Raw genomic sequence first — 14,631 nt, forward strand, 5'->3', positions numbered from 1 at the left:
AAACCCCCCTTCACACACCTTGAGGTCATTCCCTCAAGTCCTGTCACTGATTGGCGTAGAGAAGAGACCACTGCCTGACATTCCACTTCTCCCTGTGAGGGCAGGGGAGACGGGGTTCCTCTTGGTCTCCTTCAGGCTGAACAAGAGGAGTGACCTCAGCTGCTTCTCACACGGCTTCCTCTCCAGGCTTTCACCATCCTCACGGCCCTCCTTTGGACACTCTAACAGTTTAATCTCTTTTTTATATTGTAGCACCCAGAACTGCCTCCAGCACTTGATGTGAGGCCACCCCAGTGCAGAGCAGAGCAGAGCAGGACAATCCCCTCCCTTGCCCTGCAGGCCATGTTGTGCCTGATGCCCCCCAGGAAAGGGCTGGCCCTCCTGGCTGCCAGGGCACTGCTGGCTCAGGTTCAGCTTGTCATTGACCAGGACCCCCAGGTCCCTTTCCTATACATACATCCAGAGTTGTCCCATCCCTGACACCTGACCTTGTTAAATTTCACATCTGGTAATTTCCCAATCCTCTAATTAGTCAAGATCTTTCCCCAGGGCCTCTTTTAGTATAAATAACTACAGAAACATGTATCTAAATTCAACCAGAATGTTTAAAGATTTATCTACATAAAAAGATGATCAAAAAAGGAGCCTTGCAAACTTTCTGAAGACACGTGCTGTTGACCGAAGTGCTCAGATTGATTTAGAAAGAAAAATCATGTCCCAGCAGCATGTTATTTATTGAATAACATTTTAATAAAAATTGTAAAACATTATAATGATTATATCTTATAGTGAAATTTTATAGATTAGTCAGGCTTTTAACAAATAAAAATCCTAAATGAAACACAAAAAGAATGTTTTTCCTCATCTCTATTTAATTCATAATAAATATATAATAATGTTATCTATAATAAATTTTTCATCCATATGTATATTACATATATAATAGTCTCTGTCTATTTGAAGGATGCAAAACTGCACTCTTAATCAAAGGATTTCTCACACTGCACATACTGAAATCCTATGTTCTTTCCTTTCTTGGTAAAATAGTTTACCACTGCAAATATGCAGTTTATGCAAGTACAACCAAAAGAGCAAGAAGAGACATGGCCATATGTCACCATCCGGTTAACTAAAGTATAGCTCAAGAGTATGAAGTATTTTTCAGAAAATGAAGTTATTTTAAACAGTATAAATAGGCTCTGAAAAATGGCTGTGACGCAACATAGCAAAGGCAACAAAAGAGTTTCTGCAAGCTGTAAAGGGGACTCAATTAAAAGAAAAAAAAAAAGACAGCAACCACAAAACACACACACACACATGAATTATGAGTAAAGAACGCCACAACATAAGTAGAACCCCAGGAAATGAGATAAACTCTAAGTTTAGCCCTTACTTTTCCAAGACCCGGTAAGAATATAGGGATATGGAAACTGCTTCTATTAATAATTTTATCTTCAAAGAAATGTATTGGCTGTTTCCTTTTCTGAATTTTTGCTTTAGAAAGATCATCCTCATAAGCATTTTTAAGTCCTTTTGAAAATATGGATGACCTCTGCTGAACATCCCACATGAAGCCTCTTCTGCCTTGTACAAAATTGTACTCATACTTCTTTGTTGACACGGGAACTGTCTCAGATGTGTTACTATCACGTTCATGATTTTGATGGTTATGTCTGCAAGGGTAGCCCAATTGTTTCATTTTAACTGCTCATTTACCAGGCTCTATTATGTTTACAATAAAAAAAAAAAAAAAAAAAAAAAAAGACATTTGCTGCAGTTTAAGGCAAATATGCCGGTAGCAGATTTGCAAACCTAAGGACAACAGTGGACATATAAGCCCATGTTGGCATTCATTGTGTTAGAGGAATATTAGATAATCAGAAAATGGCAACATGATAAAAATCACAAAAATGAAAGGAAGTTAAAAAAGGAAATGTTGCTTTCATCAATAAATATGAAAGTGATCTTGCTGTCTGTCAATGAACAATAGAAAGCAGATATCTTTACCATAATAATCAGACTATCTCATATAAATGATAATTTCAGATAACCAAGACTTTAAAATTTAGAGTTCTGTACTACAGACGATACTTCTCTACCAGCTGATCCATATTTTGCTTTGAAATTCCCAACTACAAAAGTCCCAAAACCTTTGAAATATTAATAAATAAGGTGAGGTTTTCCCCCTAATAGCCTAATCACCTGTTACTGTTCTTTCAAAGAAAACTTCTGTATCGAGTTTTTTTTATTCTCATCTCCAATCCATAGAATTTTAGATTTCATACCTTTCATGTTACTGTCACACAGAAATTCCATGTCTCACCTGAAGTGAACTGTTATTTTTCTTTTTCCATATTATCTATCTAGATTTTTACATAAAATTTATTTTTCAGTTTCTTGCTTCCAATTCATATCTAAAAATACTGGTACAGTGATCTGCTGAATGCGTCCACCAATTGCTGACACCAGCTCCTAAACTCCCAGATTCTAATATGAAATAGTGTGAGAAGCCCTTCAGTGCAGGCTATTCTCTGTCCGTGTTTAAATTTTATTTATGTTCATACTGATACACTTCAGCTGTTATTAAACACCACAACTTTAATATAAATCTTGCAATTGCCACTTCTGTTCTTAAAGGGGTAGATATCCTTATCATGCAGACAGTCCATTTTTAGTGGGTTTTTTGGTTGTGGTTGGAGGAAACTTCAATGTATGGCTTTAAAAAATTATAGAATCTTAGAATGACGGTTGAAGGCAATCTTGACGATTATCTGGTTCCAACCCCCCTGCTGTGGGCAGGGCACACTTTCCACTAGACCAGGTGGCTCAGAGCCCCATCCAAACCGGCCTTCAACACCTCGAGGGATGGGGCATCCACAACTTCCCTCGGCAACCTGTTCCGGTGCCTCAGCAACCTCACAGTCAAGAATTTTCTCCCAATATCTAATCTAAAACTACTCTCTTTCAATTAGTCTTGCATTGACCTTATCTATCCTGTCACCGGTACTTGGAAGGATACTACCACAAAAAAAAAACAAAAAAAAAAACAAAAAAAACCAAACAAACAAAAAAACAAACCAAAACAAACAAACAAACAAAAAAACCAACCCACGAAACCTTTTAAAACTTTAACTTACTTTGAAGGTCTACAGACACGTGGCCCTCAGTTCACTGGCAAGTGCCGAGGGGCCAGACCCACCGGGAGCGGGGCACGGCCCGAGGACTCCGGCCGGTAACGCACCGCCCGCCCGATACCGCCGATGCTGCCCCGGCACCGCCGCGACCCGGGGGCTGTACCCGGTGATTTGTGCTCACCGCCCCGAGCCCAGCTGCCCTCAGCGCCGCCGCCGCTCCCCGCCCCTGCCCCGCAGCCAGCGGAGCGCAGCGCCCGCGCCCCCCGCGCCGCCCGGGGGCGATCGCGCAGCGCCGCCCGCGCCGCTGTTTCGCCGTTGCCGGGAGACGGCGGCGGCCGGGCCTGAGGGAGCCGGGCCTGAGGGAGCCGGGCCGGCCGCCCCCGCCCCTCCTTCCCTCCGCTCTCCCAGTTGTCCCTGGGCGACGGCTTCGAGCGTTTCATGTGAATTCCCAGCAGCCTTCGGGGAAGCGTTTCGCCGTGGCACATGCAAATCCATTTCTTCGCAGTTTATCCCGACTCCGAAGTGCCAGTGACGCTGCTTTGAGGGAAACTTCAAGTCGTTATTGCTGATGGGCCCTGGGTAATGATGGAAAAAGGAATCAGTTATTTTTGCAGACTAAAGGCAAAGGCTACTTACTCACCCAAAGACACAATTTCTGAAAATTAACAAACGTGCAGTCTGTCAAAAAATTGCAAGTTTGTTTGTTCACACCTTACTTTCGTGATTTTTCTCTACCCTGTTTCAATGTTTATTTTCAGAGCATTCATGGGGAAAAGAAGAAAAAAGAAAAGTGGAAGCCAGCAGTTTTCAGGAGAAATGGGTAAAACCTCTCCACGAGGTAGAGCACGGCGCAGGCGAAGCTCTGGCAGAGCCCCGTGGGCAGAACATCAGCACAGAGGCACAGCAGGGGCCCGAGGGGCGACCTCTTCTTCTCAGCTCTAGGCTGGTGATGGAGGACGCTGAGCCGTGTGGAGAATTCTGCTAGTCTCAGAATAATAATTCATTACAGTGTTCTCTTTTGCCAGCCAGGGCTGTTTTGGAAGGAATGAATTCTGAAATCAAATAACATTTTCTACTTGAAATGCAGCATAATTGCTATCAGTAGCTGCAGGAGTAACAGAAAACAGGCAAATATAATCATTTGGGGGCCTCAAAGTCAGGTAGCAATAGGTAAAGAAATTACAGCTGCTACCATCTCTCTCCTGTGATTCCTTTTAATCACAAATATCATTGCTTTCTTCCCAGATTTCTTACAATGTTACACTGCAAGTATAAACTTAGTTCTATTTCTATAAGCTATATTATTCTGTTGAGATCATGGCAGAAACATGTCCTGGCCTCACACCATGACAAATGTGTACCATCATAACAAAAGAGCCAGTGGGACATTTTCAGCCATAGGCAAGACACATATGAAGGCATCTCCTTCCACTTTTAACATCATAACTCCTATAGAAAACTTATGGAGATTTATAGTCATCTTCCTTGGAAAGCAACTGCCATGACAAGACAAGAGCAATTTATACTGACTTGTACCTCTGGAGACAGAGGAAATCATACTTTGTTTTCACAGACTTTGTGACTGACTGACTTTCCATCAAGCCTGACCAATGGATGTCTCAGGTTTACAATGGTTAGTAGAGTCTCACCCTGGCAGGAAAGGAAGCAAAACCTTTTGGTAGAGGCAAGTCACCAGCTTCCCTAACTTCTTCACGTACTTCTCTCTAAACAGGCACCACAGTAACAGGTAGGTGCTATGATTGTAAATAGTAAAGGCAAAAATTTGGGTTTAACTCTGTGCTGGGTGTGGCTGGGCTGCAGATACTTTTCTTCATAGCAGCTTGTATGTTGCCACGTTGTAGGTTTGTGACCAAAATTGTGCCAATTACACTTTTGCTAAGCAGTGCTTGCACAATGTCAAGGCCACCTCTGTTTCTCACGCTGCCCTGCCAGGGAGTAGGCTGGGGGTGGGCAGGAGTTTGGGAAGGGGACACAGCTGGGAGAGCTGACCCCAACTGACCAAGGGGTGATTTTATGCCCAATCACATTAGGCTCAGCATTAAAGCTAGAGGGTGGTTTTCCCAGGGTAGCTGTTGCGTGGGGACTGGTTGGGCACTTACCTGCTGGTGGGAGGTGCTAAGTCTTTGCAGATCGTTGGGGTTTTTTAAAACTTTTTCTTAATTTATTACGCAGTCTTTATCTTGAGCCATTTGTTGTTTTCTCACTTCTCTTTTTCTAATTCTGTCCCTCATCTTGCTGTGGGTGTGGAGATACCGTGATCAAGCAGCCCACTGGTACATAGTTGCTGCTTGGGATCTCCTTATCCCAAACACAATATCCATTACTGGGGAAAGCTTGTCTTTTTCTTGTCATCAATAATGGTAGTTCTTATTGCTATTTTAAACATAATTCTGGCCAACTTCTAGCTGGTTAGATATTTTCTGTATTTCATATGAGTGATCACATAAAAGATATACAGATGCAGAGTCCATGTGAAAGAGGAGGGATGTGGTTTTCAGGTGCGTGTTCACCCTACATTTCAATACACTCACATGGAACCATGGGCTCAGTTGTCCTTGAAGACTAAAGTGTCTTCTACAGGTAGGAAATGCACAGGTACTCTCAGACTCGTAGCCAGGACTTTTCACAAATTTTGTGAAGAATGTGAGTCTGTTTCGTGAAACAGAAAGGAAGATGGACAGCAGCAGATGACCAGGAGAAAGTTGAGCCTGCAGAGACAGAATGAAGATTTGGTATTTTTACTTTCATCTGTGTTTGCCATGAGAAGTGGCAAACATTGTGTGACAGACATATAATTGCAGCATTTTTACCTGTGTTTTGGCAAAATTATACAAATATATCAAGAAAAAGATCTTTAAATTTAGTTTTGTGAAATTTTTCTGAATGTGTCATTGAGTAACAACTTACTAATAAGGAAGCAAAGGGAGAGAACAAATGAGAACAGCTACAAAATGCCATGAAAACTCACAACAGGAAAAGAGTCAGAAATGACAGAATCCACAGAATAACAGAATATTCTGAGTTGGAGGGGATTCACAAGGATCATTGAGTCTAACTCTTGGCCTTGCTCAAGAAGCCCCAAGAATAACAGCATGGGCCTAAAAGCATTGTCCAAACACTTCTTGAACTCAATATTTTATTGAAATATAATTTATTCTAACGCTAAAAAATATACAAACCAAAATAATACATATTGTATTAAAGATAGGAGATTATGAAATAAAAGAACTTCCTAGAAACTCAATACCTAATAGAGTGAAAAAGGACTTATAACTACAAGAGCTTTATTAGCTACACATTTTACTGAAATTTTGTGACTAAACTTTTGATAAAGCCATTATGGAATTTTTGTGCTGTCCTATGAAGGGACATGGCCAATCAGTTTGATTAATTTAACGGTTCTGAAAAAAACACTCCCCAAGTATGAATTAGAAACATATTTGAAAGAATATTGGGGAACAACATTTTAAAACATTTAAAATATTTAATTTCAAAAGGGATTTAAATGAATAAGCTACTGCCAAATGAAAGTACTTGTTGAATTTAAGTGTTGGAAGTTTGCATGGTAAAGTGTTTGAAATTATCTTTCTGCTTTTATTGGAAGTGCCACTGGGGGAGTAATTTCTCATTTCCTGAAACATCAGAAGTAGAATTGCTATTTGCTGCAATGCTTGTATGAAATAATTCTTTTTTTTTCATTAAAAAGAAATCATAATTTATGCTTTTAGAAATACCTGATGACATACAGTACAAACAGTCTTGTCATATAACATGTTTCATATCAGTCTCAAAAGACACTTAAAAGGAACTTTCCTTTTCTGTCAAGAAGCAGCTGGCTTAAGGAGTGATGAATTTACAACACATCAGCTTGGCATTTCAGTTTTCTGTATTACTTCACACATTAAATTACTCAATATCAATGTAAATGGACCTCTTTCTCTAGGAAAAAAAAAAAAAAAATCAAAACGGAGAACAAGCCTTTCCTTCTTTCAATTTGCAAGTGAGATTTGTAAATTTTCATTTTTCATAGGCACCCTGCCTGAACAAGTGTATGGTATGGGAGTATTGAAAAATATTCCCCCAATGTATATTGTTTCTATAAAACAATAAAATTAAATTCATGAATTATAACTTTTAGCAAATAATAGTACATTAATGTACTATTAAGTATACACATGCGCTGATGTGGCATAGCATGACCAGCACTAGGTACAAGGTATGGCTGCAGGTCATCAGTTTCTAGGTGATAGTGTTACGCTATTTTCTAAAAGTTGTATTAGTATACTTAATAGTATACTTAATAGTTTGAGACTCTCAGAGAGGGACAGGTGGTTCACCAGTGAAAGCGTTAAGCCAGGAGTTGTGACCACTGAACTTTCTATGTAATCTTGAATAAACTGCATAAAATTAAACCAATTTAGTTATTTAACAGGAATGACCAAATACTTTAGTCTTTCTGTAGGTGAATTTCTGCCAATGAAACTGGGGACTTCTGAAGGTCTCATCATATACAGTGTTTTGAGACGAAATTCATTATGGTCCTCAAAACTTGTTGCTGCAGCACATAAACATTACAAAATCAGGAAGGAGATGCTTGAGTGCTACCTGGGAAATCAATATGTAGCACACTTATTTCTTAGGGCATATGTATCCCAAGAAAATAAGAGTCACCATGACTCATATTTTTTTGTAAAAGTAGGTTAGGAGTGACCACTGTAAGCTAATATAAATGAACATGTACAAGTATGGTTTTTATCTAAAGTGGTATTTGAAAACTGTAGATATTATCAGAAAAGTTGAAGGATGATTGCAAGGAATGACTGAAAAAAGGGAAGAAACTAAAGAAACTTTTGACCTTATCTCTAACACAGATCAGATAATTCTGCCTAAATATTTTCACATCTCTCAGCAAATACATTTTAAGCCTTGTTTTCCCAAGACATATAAAGGCTAAACTGAATCAGTTCTCAGGGATACTGTTAAGTGTCATCCTGGACAGATTGTTTGATATCAGGTGTTCTCAGAGACCACAATCTCCTGTGCCAGTGAAGAAATACACTGATTATGTTTAAAAAGCCCAAGACTTTTCTTGCCCAAATTTCAATGTACAGCTTCATTCTTCAAAATGAAATATTCTGTAGTGTCCTCAGGACAAATTGTGCTGCATTGTTTCCATTCTTGTAGCATCACTGATCCTCTGAAGTCTTGCCAAAGGCTGTGTTTCAGCAAGGCTGTGTTGTTTTCTGTTCTTATCTTGCATTTGAAGGTTAGAGTCACAAAATATAGAAGATAGTTTAATGAATATTTTAAAGTTGATTCAATACTGCAGCATTCAGAATGAAAATTATTCATTATCAAAGTCTTTGCTCTTTTAATTATAGATATAGAATTCTCAGAATTTGAGGGTTTGGTCCCTTTCTTTTTCTCCCTGCGTTTCTTTCAGATTCGTAGGGGAAATTGAGCAATTTTTTCACTTTTGTTCAGTTCCTCTTCATTAATCTGCTCTGTAATTTACATAACTCTCTCAACTCAAAAAACAGTGCAGAGTACACAATTACAGTTGCATTTTACATTTTCTTACTGTGCAACTTTTAAAATCTTAAAGCAAAATATCACTGCAGCTGAGAGGAAAAAAAATCCCCTATATAGGGTTTGGATTTTTAAATTCAGAAAACAGAAAAGAAACAAACATTTTAAAGCTTGAGGTTATGCACATGAGTCATAAAAATAAATTTTCCCAAGAAAGATACTAGTTTGGATGAAAGTCCCGTTGTGTTGGGTTTTTTTTTTAACTGGAAATTCCCTTTATGTCTAGAAAATGGGTTCAGAAATGAACCAATATTATTTAAAATAATTTGTCAGTCTGTATATTACTTTTAATCATTATTTATTACATTCTTTACTTTTAGCTAGGATGTATCTCTCTGTTGTCCTTTCTGATGTTAAGTTGTGAGAGTATATCAACAGTCTGCTACTATTGCAAGAAGTCAGATACTGTATTTAGGGATATCTAAATATCTTCAAGCTGCTTTCTTCCCTTTTCCCATCACATTCAGTTAGTGGAATGTTTGTAAGATTCAGTGCACCTATTTGTTCCCACACCCTACAAACACTTGTTTTGGAAAGCTTTTGCCAGACTCCCACCAGTATGAGAGCCCAGCATCTTGCTGGCCAACTGCTTAACGAATGGGTAACTTGGAAGGAGCCAACGCTGCTGTCTACCTGGTTGCAGAGCCAGGCCTTACTGTTAGAATAGTGTCATTCACATTTTCAATTAGATCTAGATATAGATTTAGATCAGCCAAGTTCTTCTTATATTTTCGTTCCCAAAAAATGCTAGACAAAGTGGAAGAGGAGCACAAAAAGCACGATAAGCCATGCTTCAGTCAGTGGCATGAGACTCTCATTTTTATTTAAAATTATTTTGAATTTCACGCATTTCCTGTGTTGTTTACTATCCAGTTCTTGGTTTGGCATTATTTGTGTTGAAAATTACCTTGGCATATTTTCAGCCTACCAAAATGCTCCATATTTCTGTATGTTAAGAAATTGGTCATCAGCCCAGCCATTTGAGGTGTTTGTCAGGGTGCGTTCAGGAGTTTTGGTAGGATTTCTGCACAGAATTGTTTCAGAGCTGCATTTCATTTAGGATATTGAATAAGATGCTAACTAACATTTCTTGCAATACAGCCCTCCTTTGTTTTCTGCTTTTCCTGTGTTCAGTTAGGTGTCATTGGATCTGGCACTCCCTTTGACTCGAAAAGAATTGCAGTTTTTGTACTTGCCCATTCCTAATTTCTGAGTAGATACGTACTAATGCACCTTTTGCAATATTTAAATGGGACTAGGACTAAAAGCTGTGTGGTTTTGCAAAATCACTGTTGTCCAGAACAGCAATAATTCGAAGTCAGTTGCCTTACATGGTTCATTTTTAGAGCAGAGCAGAAACTTTTCAAAGAACTTGGGAAGTTCAGGCTTGAGGATATGGTTTCCAATGCAGAGAGTAATGGCATTGGAAAAGGCTTTTAGATATATAATTGTGTTTTGTTGCCTACCTTATGATTAGTGAGATACACAAATGATGTACCCAGATGGAATAAGGTCTGTCTTTGTGGTACCCCAGGATCTTGTTCTTTTCACCATTCACATTCAGGGACTGTCTTGCAGAATTAAAGCAGGAGTGAGAAGGGGAAGGATGCAAGCCAGAGAGTTCATGGGTTTTAGTTCCTGACACAAGACACATGACGCTGAGCACACTCAAAACAGGGTACTCAGAAGCATTCCCTTTTTTACCAATTTGAAGATGTGTTGGATTTATGATTATTTGCTTTCTAAAGGTTTAAATCTGTACACTAGCACTGCTTTTCATTGCTTGCTGATTTATTGTGGTGGTGTGTTAAACTGAGCAGGTGGGAGAGAAACTTGCTTGCTTGCAAAGGGAAATCAGATTTTAAAAGCATTTACAAAATGATTGCTGATGTCTGCTTGCAGATTTGCTGGCATATTTTAAATTTGGCCTTCATAAAATTCTATTGGACATTTTTCATTCTACTGTGTGTGTATTTAATAGCTTCCCACATCAAATTAGGCAAAGATTAATGTGACCACTTTTTCTTGTTCAGCCCAACTTTTGAGACATTTTTGGTTGCAACAGCTGGTCACGCAGCCCATGCAGTTAAGCAATGGGTTAACTGTTTTCCTTGTGACAGTTCCTCAGTTGCTATAGATTAGCAGAGCTGACTTCAGCAGAACGAGATCTATTTCCAGCAGCTCAGGATATGGTCTCTTGAGCTATATTACAATTAAACAAACTTGTTCAATTAGCAACAATTACTTTTGACAGTGAAAGGATAATAGAGGATTTTGCTTACAGGTGTCTCCCTTTGATGTTAGTCCATTGAACCGTTTAATGATTCTGTTTTGTTTGGTGCTGCAAGCTATCAACTAGACAAAAAAAAGAAATTAGTTCTATCATTTTCAAAGGCCTTTGCCATTAAATGCTCATGACTAAATCTATTTGTGTGTGACTTAGGAGGCAGTAGCAGCAAGAAGAGCTGCAGTGAAAAACAGCAAAATGAGAAAACATGCAAGGTGCACAGAGGAGGCTGAAATGGATTGCTTGATGACAAAGCTGGAGCATGAACAGTCAGAGAAATAAATCAAAGAATGGTTTTGCTTGTTCTGTTGGATTTTCCTATATTTGTGCAGGGGGCAGAGTCATCTGCTTAGGATTACAGCTAATGTGCCTTTCAAACAAAAAAAAAGTCATTCTCTGGGGTTTATATTTTCTGTTCTCTGAATTTGTGAATTCAATGTTGAAGTCATTAGCAATTTATGGGAAAAGATAAATCTCCCTTCAGGTCTCCCTGACTGGAACTGAAGAATCTAGATGCAATATTTCCCCAAATGACAACTTGATGCCAATCCTTATCTCTAGCTACCTCAGCCTGGTTGCATTCTATATTAAAAAAAAGGCTGAGAGTAATGTAGTTACTGAAGACCAACACAGACATATTGACATTCTTTAGAACAAGTATTTTATATTAGGCAGACTTATAGATAGCTACTTTTTTAGGCAGACTTATAGATAGATAACTTTTTAAAAAATTTTCAGGAATAATCTGTGCCCATGTCTGCTGTCTTACTTCACTGTCACAAATGGTAAATCTGTGCAGAGTAAGTCATAATGAATCATGCTTATTAGCAATTAGTATCTAATAAAATTTCAAGTTCATTAGAAAATTGAAACCACTGGTAAGGATTTATATATTCATATAAATTATATTTAGCATTATTCATAATATTGAGTTCTGTCTTTCCCAGAATAATATGAAAACCCTATCACAATGATTAACTATATGTGTTTCTGTTATTATTCTGACAGGTTTATCAGAACAGTGTATTTCAGATTTCTGTAAATTATAATAAGATATGACAGGCAGGCTAGATAAGAAAGGATAAACATCTTTGAGAAGGAAAATTGGAATAGATATATATTGTATTTGGTAAGACAGAGATCTCATTGGAAAGAAAGATGGAGAAAAATATAACCATTACAAGGCCACAGACAATTTTAACAACAGATTCTACTTATTTTCCACTTGGCAACCATTATATTAGATATGGCATAGGGCGATCATATATAAGTAGAAAACAGGAAGTTCTTTCACATTGCAGGCGACTGTAATGGGTATTGCAAACAAAACCTAGTCATTTTTATTTGTCCCTTTCAATGTGCTAATGAGACTCTCTTGCTTATAAAAGGGTTTCACTTGGCTATTCAGCTTTCTGCCAGTTTAGAAATTGGCTAGTACTATATAGTTGTATTGTATGTTTAGCACCTGTTGTTATGGTCATTACTCAGGGATAGTGACAATTGCCCTTTGGTCTTTTGTACATGTTGTTCTTTCCAGCCTCTCTATGGCGTATTGTTTTTTGGGCTCTGAACCTGTCATCTTCCCAGCCTGAATAATTTTCTCACTGTAGGACAGTTAGTGTCTCATCAGTCAAATACTTCACTCTGGAAGTGATTTATTCAAAGCCGTGGGGTTTTACAAAACTATCCAGATCACTTTCCTGAATGACACAAATTATACCATTGCTAAATATAATACAGAGGGATTTATTGCACTGTCTGCTTTATAATAAACTGCAAGTTCTGTGCATTGCATGATATCAGATATCGGTTCTTTCAGTCCTATTTATTTCAGTACCTGTGAGAATGCTGTGTGAGGCCAGGGGACAGAGGGAGCGCTGAGTGATGTGCTAACATGCAGCTGGGAAACTGGGCAGCACCCTGAGAGCACATCCCCTAGCAGGACCTCTGTGAGCAGAAGGCTCCATTAAGATGGCATGGGCTTGTGACAGCTTCATTCCTGCTCCATGATCTCATGGACCAAATCAAAGGATCTGTGTAAGTGCTGAATACATGTGTGTGTTGGATCCCCAGCTGCAAGAGAAGGCCAGGCAGGAGCCAACTGTGGGAGCCCTGCAAGCTGTGTGAAATACTTGGCAGGTCTGAAGTCTAAATTCAGTTATGTAATGGATGTGATTACCACAGACTAGCATCTTGTACATTCATTCACATCTTTTAGATAAAAGAGATAGAAGGCTGTAACCACATTGTGTTTATTATGCCAGAAGCAACATACAGCAAGAAAATGAACACCATCACATATTTTCAATTTCTTGCTAAGGACAGAGAGAATATGGTAATTAAATCCCAAAAAAAGGATAGAGATTCTTATAACAAGTCACCTAAATCCAGAAAAGAATCTTTTACTATAAGTAAAATGAGAGGTTACACTTCATGTCAGAATGCTTTTATGAAACTGGTCATAGCTGTCAAGTTCAATCTGTAATTAATATATTGTGCTGAATAATGATTGTGTGGATGCATTTGGGGGTATTTTGGTGGATTTAATATGCAAATATTTTGACCAATGTAGACAGTTTTATTAAAGATTTTTCCTGTAGTTATATTCACAGAGTTATGCAGTTATTTATGGTCTAGGATCTCATAGTTGTCTGGTGGACAAGGCTTTCTGTAGTTTTGATGAACACTACCTTCATTTTGTTGAAACATTTAGTTTGTAGTCCTCCTCCTCTACATTATTTTGAACTTTCCAGTGAAGAGTTTCAAGGAAAAAGATGACCAAAATACGGGAAGTTAGCAGTGCTCCCTTCCTTTGTGAAGTGAATCAAATCCACATCTCAGTTCCAGTCAGTGTGTTTGACCTCTGTTGACTGTGTAGTTTGAGGTCCAGCCACAAACGTTTCTAACTTCCCATTAGGTAGAGAGTTCAGTAAAATCCTAATTTATTAGTTGCATTACTAATCTTCCCTTACAGAAGCTGTTGCTTGTCAGACCACTTTGAAAATGGGGATTTTGTTTTTCTGTGTTGATCTGTCCTGAATTTAATTATTCTCTTTTTATATGGAATAATATAAACCAAACATCAGTTTTTAGACAGATAATTCTCTGTCCAAAATGGACAGAGGCAGTACAAAAGGAGATCATTATTTGTAGTTTTTATCCAAAAGACATGAAAAATACAGGGTTGTTGTCTAGAAAGTACTTCCACTTTCTCTAATAACATTATAGTCAGATAGTTGGAGCAAGTATAATTCCATAAATTGCAGCTTGATAACCAGCTTGACAATTCTTTAAAATCATGGTCTAAACACACTCCAAAAGAATGGAAAGAGTGTGAGAAACAAACAAAATGTAGATCTTTCCAGGAAAATATAATGCATATTTGTATCACATATATCTAGGGGTTATAACTGATTACCAGGTTTGGCTGTTAGTTGGCAGAGCAGGTGATATGTGCTCAAGGACAAAACTCTTGGGTCTGGAGAGGATTATAGGTTGTGCCAATGATGGCAGGGACCAAACTCACCAGCACTGAAAGCACTTTCCATTCCAGCATGCCAAGTACTGATACACCCAACATTTGAAACGGAATACCTGATG

General features: G+C 38.5%; 1 protein-coding gene and 1 long non-coding RNA gene across 6 annotated transcripts in view; one reads left to right on the plus strand and one right to left on the minus strand.

The window, feature by feature from the left end:
* ARMC3 (armadillo repeat containing 3) overlaps positions 1-3,359 on the minus strand; it is a 63,299-nt gene extending 59,940 nt beyond the window's left edge. For 4 of the 5 annotated variants that reach the window (XM_053997619.1, XM_053997609.1, XM_053997624.1 and 1 more), the window contains exon 1: positions 3,138-3,359. The gene's annotated coding sequence lies outside the window, so the exon portion shown is untranslated. The remainder of the gene's footprint in view (positions 1-3,137) is intronic. The other variant, XM_053997632.1, reaches the window with a different exon arrangement.
* A 91-nt stretch (positions 3,360-3,450) lies between these two features.
* LOC128803555 (uncharacterized) lies at positions 3,451-11,337 on the plus strand. Its single transcript, XR_008435757.1, has 3 exons — positions 3,451-3,713; positions 3,893-4,881; positions 11,188-11,337. It is a non-coding gene; the product is annotated as an uncharacterized LOC128803555 (long non-coding RNA).
* Positions 11,338-14,631: the final 3,294 nt, after the last annotated feature.

Source organism: Vidua macroura, chromosome 1 (genome assembly GCF_024509145.1).
Source record: "Vidua macroura isolate BioBank_ID:100142 chromosome 1, ASM2450914v1, whole genome shotgun sequence".
Lineage (NCBI taxonomy): Eukaryota > Metazoa > Chordata > Aves > Passeriformes > Viduidae > Vidua > Vidua macroura.